This window comes from Coptis chinensis, chromosome 8 (genome assembly GCF_015680905.1).
Source record: "Coptis chinensis isolate HL-2020 chromosome 8, ASM1568090v1, whole genome shotgun sequence".
Lineage (NCBI taxonomy): Eukaryota > Viridiplantae > Streptophyta > Magnoliopsida > Ranunculales > Ranunculaceae > Coptis > Coptis chinensis.
This window is the reverse complement of record NC_141463.1, coordinates 59,874,650-59,881,254: the sequence shown is the minus strand read 5'-3', so window position 1 is coordinate 59,881,254 and position 6,605 is coordinate 59,874,650. Positions and strand designations below refer to the sequence as shown.

At 38.4% G+C, this 6,605-nt stretch overlaps 1 non-coding gene across 1 annotated transcript; it reads right to left on the bottom strand.

Moving 5' to 3' along the window:
- Positions 1 to 1,014: 1,014 nt before the first annotated feature.
- On the bottom strand, positions 1,015 to 1,118 carry LOC147482223 (small nucleolar RNA R71). Its single transcript, XR_015207106.1, has one exon. It is a non-coding gene; the product is annotated as a small nucleolar RNA R71 (small nucleolar RNA).
- Between the last annotated feature and the right edge of the window lie 5,487 nt (positions 1,119 to 6,605).

Sequence of the window (6,605 nt, the reverse complement as noted above, 5' to 3'; positions counted from 1 at the left end):
AAATGGCGCCACTGCCATCTTAGTTTTGTTAGATTAGTTTCCCATTGTGTTTCCGATTCTTCCAATATCCCATTTCACCCACCCACCCGATTGTTTAGTTTCTAACTGTGGTTGTTGTTTTTCATATTTTTTTCTTTGGAATAGTACCTTGAGCGCGCACGCGCCCTCTTAACTCTATTATTTAAGCATGCCCACCCTCTTGTTACTGGAAAAAAAATTCTTCGAACAGTTCCTTGATGCGCCCTTGCCCTTGGGTACCCTATTTCTAAGCGCGCCGCGCCCTTTCTGAAGAAGCTCGATTTTCACAAGTTAGTCACCGGCTCTCATTTTGTTCAAGTTATTTTTACTATTCAGTGTTCCAAACTTCTTCAATACATTAAGATCGCGTATCAAAGACGCTATTCATACACGTAGCAAGGAGGCATTTAGGTACTCCTTCTTTCACTCCTCGTTTCTACTGTCAGAGGAGTTTTAATTCTAGCATATCATGTTGTTGTTTGACTGCTGCTAGTGGTTTTTTCATATTGGCCTTAGCCTTGCATGAGATTAAGGTCCAGTAAGAGTAAACTATCTAACGTTATCTACCGTAAACGTCAACGCACATGCCTATCTAGAATATCATACATTACACCTTCACCAATGGCTTAAGAAACTTAGACTCCTCTCTCTGATTTTTACAAAGCCCTAAACAATAGCCTTAAGTCATGCATCGTTCTTGCAGACCCAGTGGGGGATTTTCGAATTCCCCCGAATATATTTAATTTGTTATCGGTTTTTCATGGGTTAGACCACGAGAAGCCTTATCAGCATATGTGTAAGATAGAACAAGTTTTTACCACATTTCATCATCCTACCGTAGGTTCGGAACAAATTAAACTAAGGGTGTTTCCTTTCACCCAAGCCGATAAGGCGACATCTTAGTTAACTGCCCAAACGCCTAATTCTGTGAACTCATGGGGCAAACTTGTTCAATTGTTCATGGAACATTTTTACCCACCACTAAAGACAGATGAAATGCTTCAAAAGATTTATTTTTTCTGTCAGAATCCTCATGAATCCTTTTTAGAGGTCTGGAATCGTTTCACTGATCTTCTTATCGAATGTCTGCATCATAACCTTGCGAAAGACACGCTTGTTCGTGCCTTTTTCAAAGGGATTTTACATCACCATAAAGAGGTTCTTGATATAATGACTGGGGGTAGTTTCCTTAGTAAAGTAGCCTCAAAGGCTTATAGGTTTTTAGAAGATCAATCTAAGTGTAATAATAACTGGGGGGGGGGGGGGGGTCATGACATCCCCTGCTCCACTAATTCTTCTTCCACAGTTAAGGCTGCCAGTATGTTTGAGGTTAAATATGATCTAGAGCTTAGAACTTTAATCGAATCTCTCACAAAAAAGGTAGAAGCTATTTCTGTTCAATAAAAGCCTCTCCTGTCATAAACATCAACTTTATTCCATGTAATTTCTGTTTGAATCCGGAGCATCCCAACTCCTATTGTACTCTCGTCTATGAACAACCATCCGCACAGTCGGACAATGTTTGTTCCATTAATAGCGAACCTAACGCACCTTGGAGACAAAACCCCAACTTCGGTTGGTGAAATAATCAATAAGTTACACCTTTGGGATTTAATAATCAAAATATTAGACCAACGAACAACTACAACCAAGCTCCACCGAGATAAGGAAAAGGACAAGGTAATTATAATAATTATAATAATAATAGAGGTATCGTTCTTGTTAATAACAACTATCGTAACCCACCCGTTAATAATCAATGTGAGATAGTTCCTGTCACACCACCTGTGGCCACTACACCTTCACAACTGGATAGTTTCGAAGCCTACATGCAAGCTAACAAACAGATTTTACAATCCATACAACAGTTAACCCAAGAGAAAGCCCAACTAACATGTATGTTTCCAAGTCAAGCTATACCAAATCCGAAAACGCCAAATGCAGCATTTGAAGTAACCGGTAATACTAGTAATGATAATTTTAACGTAGGTGAGTTAAATGCCATCACCACTCTTCGTTCTGGCAGAGTGGTTGATAACGCCGTAATTATGCCCATTAATACACTACCAGTGGTCATTGAACATGAAAAATTACTAGATACCGATATAGAAACTGAAGATCCTACTCCTGTAGACATACCAGTTAAACCACAACCCAAGAGAAAAGTGGCCAAGGTTAAAACTCCCATTGATCCATATGCTAAATATAGAGAGAAACCATCGTTTTTCCAGAGACTAGCCATGTTAAACAAGGATACAAATTTTGACGAGATTAGGGAAGTTTTTAAAAATCTAACGATAAACCTACCTTTTTTTGAAGCTATTAAAAAATTACCACAACATGTTAAGTTTCTAAAAGAGTTGTGCACTACTAGGCAGAAAACAAACATTCCAAAAGATGCCTTTTTAATCGAACAGTTTCCCACTCTTTCTGAACATAATGGAATCGTTAAGTACAAGGACCTTGGTCGTTCTACTATACAATTCACCTTAGGGGATACCCACACGACGACTGCGCTATTAGACCTGAAGGCGAGTGTTAACTTACTCCCTTATTATCTATATAAACATATAGGTCTACAAGAGATGCAACTAACTAAAATGAAATTGCAATTAGCTGATCATTCTATTAAGTATCCTAAGAGTGTGGTCGAAAATGTGCTGGTTAAAGTTCAAGATTTTTACTACCCAACAGACTTCTTATCCTCGACACAGAAGTCGCAAACGACTCTGTTCCTATCATCTTAGGGCATCATTTCTTAGCAACTGCCAACATACTCATAAACTTCCGCGATAGTTCGATGTCCATTGATAAAGTTATATATTAAAAGCATTACTTTTGTATTAACTCTAATTCTTTATATTTTGAATGAGAATCATATGGGCAAATGTTATGCATATTATATATGTTATTAGTTATATGCATGTGTCTAATACTTTATGTTGTAGATGATATGGTGTGTGGTGACACACAGAAGATCATATCATCAGTACCTTATAAAGTATAAGTAAACGTTCACAACCTAAATGGATTTGGACAAACCATTGGTACGGTTGTAGTATAATCTGGTATTAGTCTATCTTAACTACAGGATTACACTAGTACACTCTGTGTGTATTGGACATGATCAAGTGAGGTTGTTTCTTTTTATACTTACTATATAAGAGAACAAACACCTCTGTTATTATGGATGCTTGTCCTCTTAATCCAGATATAATAACGGGCACTTACGTGCATTGTACATTGCTTTAAATCATCAATGAGTGAGATTCATTTGTGAATCAACAAACTCGATGGATTGGGTAATGACATTGTATGTAAGGTGTGTTGTTGATTATAGAAGGAATCTGTGACCCGCAAGAAGTCGGGTTGATGATGTCCCCTTGAGGAGCTCATAAGGATTGTCATGTAAACCCTGCATGTGGATTTAATCCGACATGACAATGAGGTTGAGTGGTACTACTCAAGGATATAAGAAGTTGATTAATGTAGTTATCATTAACTTGACTTAATCAACGGACATTCGATATTTTAAACACGGGGATATCAACAAGCATATAATATGGAGCCTATAAACGTAACACGTAATTTGGGATTAGGGTGGTAGTGCAACAATGACCTTTAGTGGAATAAGCCATTTGTTGACGGATTTGGGCCGTGTGTTCTGGGCGAACATGGGAAGCCCAAGCTCGTCAGGAGGCCCAACCCTAATTTCTCCTCATGGTCCCTGTTGTAGCCTATAAATAGAAACCTCTTTCTCTGGCCGTTTTTTACCAAGGTTTTGTCCAAGAAAAGTAGATCTAAAATCGGTTCCAAATTCTGTGAGTGAGAGAGGCCAAGGGAGAAAGAAGAGGGTGGTAGATCGTTGCCCACACAACGTCCATTCCATTGATGGGAATACAATAGAAGATCAAGAGGTTGATTCAGATTTGTAGTCTTGGATTCTCAGAGTTATCTTAGCCAATTTAAAGGTATGATTTCTATCCAAAACCGTGGACACCCCTTATTCCTATGCGCATGGGTTTTCGTGGTTTGTAATAATTCAGTGCAACCATAACGGTTCCTATAGTCCATGTCCTTTGGCCATCTTTCTGTTGAGGTAAATGTTTTCAAAATGATGCAACAGTTATCCGATACAACTATCGATGGAGAATTTAACATGATCGAGAGCTTAGCTCAAGATTATTTTAATAACACGTTTCCAGAGAATCAGATGCACCAATTCCTTTCTTTCGAAAGTTCCGACTTCGACGATGACTCCTACTTAGAGAAAGTCAACGCCCTTTCTGAGTCTACTCCTATCTTAGATCCTTCTATAGCTCCATCTTCCGAGTTTGAAGACCTTTTACCTAAACAAGTCTTCACTACTCAAGACGAGGACTCTCTGGAAGCCTTTCTACCCATTCCTCCCACCCCTATGCTTAAATCTCTTCCTGCTGAGTTGAAATATATCCAGTTTGATCCGGATGGTAATCATCTGGTGATCATATCTTCTCAGTTATCTGTTGATGAAGAGGCACATTTGATTAGGGTGATTAGGGAACATCGTTCTGCGATCGGTTGGTCCCTAGACGACATTAATGGGATTGACCTTAGTGTATGCACACATCGCATACATTTGGAGGATAATGCGAAGACTTCATGCGAACCTTAGCGTCGCTTGAACCCTGTCATGAAAAAGGTGGTCAGGGAAGAAGTTTTACGGTTACTCGATGTGGGTATCATATATCCCATCTCTGATAGCGAATGGGTAAGTCCCATTCACGTAGTTCCTAAGAAATCGGGGGTTGCTAGTGTGCATAATACTATAGGTGAATATGTTTCCACACGAGTTCCTATGAAATGGAGGATCTGTATTGACTACAGATGCTTAAACGTCCTGACACAAAAGGATCACTTTCCTTTACCCTTTATAGATTAAATGCTCGAGCGTCTAGCTAGTCATGCTTATTATTGTTTTTTAGATGGCTACTCTGGCTATTTTCAGATCATTATCGATCCTGACGACCAAGACAAGACTACCTTCACATGTTCTTTTGGAACATATGCCTATAAACGAATGCCTTTCGGCTTTTGTAATGCTCCTGGTACCTTCCAGTGGTGTATGTTTCATATCTTTAGTGACATGGTGGAGCACTTCATGGATGATTTTTCTATCTATGAAGACTCTTTCAGTGAATGCCTGTCTAACTTTTCCAAGGTGTTGACACGGTGTGCGGAGAAGAATCTGGTTTTAAATTGGGAAAAATGTTATTTTATGGTCAAAAAAGGAACAATACTAGGTCATATTGTATCTAGTGACAGCATAGAAGTATATAAGGCCAAATTAGATAAAATAGTATCTTTACCTATACCATAGACTATCCGTGACATTAGAGTCTTTTTAGGCCATGCAGGTTTCTATAGGTGTTTTATCAAGGATTTTTCGAAAATACTAGGCCTTTAACTAATCTGCTTTTAAAATATGCTATCTTTGATTTCAATTATGATTGCAAACAGGCTTTTGAAACTTTAAAAGGTGCTTTAACATCTGCATCGATTATACAACCTCCTGATTAGTCTAAACCTTCCGAACTTATGTGTGACGCTAGCGATTATGCTGTTAGTGCTGTGTTAGGCCAAAAACTAGATGATAAGTCCACCGTTATTTATTATGCTAATAAGACTTTAAATTATGCTTAAAGAAATTACACTACTACGAAAAATGAATTTTTAGCTGTGGTTTATGCTTTAGTTAAGTTCCGTCCTTATTTGGTTGGTACAAAGACCGTAGTCTACACGGACCATGCAGCTCTTATGTACCTTCTAGCCAAGAAGGATGCTAAACAAAGATTGATTTGATGGATTCTTCTCCAGCAAGAGTTTATCCTAGAAATTAAGGATAAATGAGGGGTCGAAAATGTAGTTGCCGATCACTTATCTAGACTAACAAATGACAGTAATAGTGACTCTGAGTCCATACCTGATTCTTTTCCTGATGAGCATCTTTATTCTATCTTTTATGCACCTTGGTATGCCGACATTGTGAATTATTTAGCTTCTGATATTATTCCTGATGTTTGGTCAAAGAATGAACGTAAATTTTTTTTAGCCAGAGTTAAGCTATACTACTGGGATGAGCCCTACCTTTTTAAGTATTGTGCGGATCAGATTATTAGTCGTTGTATTCCCAAGTGGGAATATAATGAGGTTTTATCCTTCTGCCATGACAAAGAGTGTGGTGGCCATTTTAGTGGTATGAAAACGGCAGCTAAAGTTCTTCAATATGGTTTTTATTGGCCTACCCTTTTTAAAGATGCCCAAGTTCATTGCAAGACGTGTGTTCGTTGCCAACAACTTGGGTGTATCACTAAACGTAATATGATGCCTTTAAATCCCATTATGGTAGTGGAATTTTTTGATGTATGGGGCATTGATTTCATGGGTCCTTTTCCTGTTTCTCACGGTTTTATTTATATTCTTGTTGTCGTGGACTACGTTTCCAAATGGATAGAGACCATGGCTTGCCGTAGCAATGACCATAAGAAAGTTGTGTTTTTTGTTATGGAATATATTTTTTGTCAGTTTGGCATCCCTAAAGCCATCAT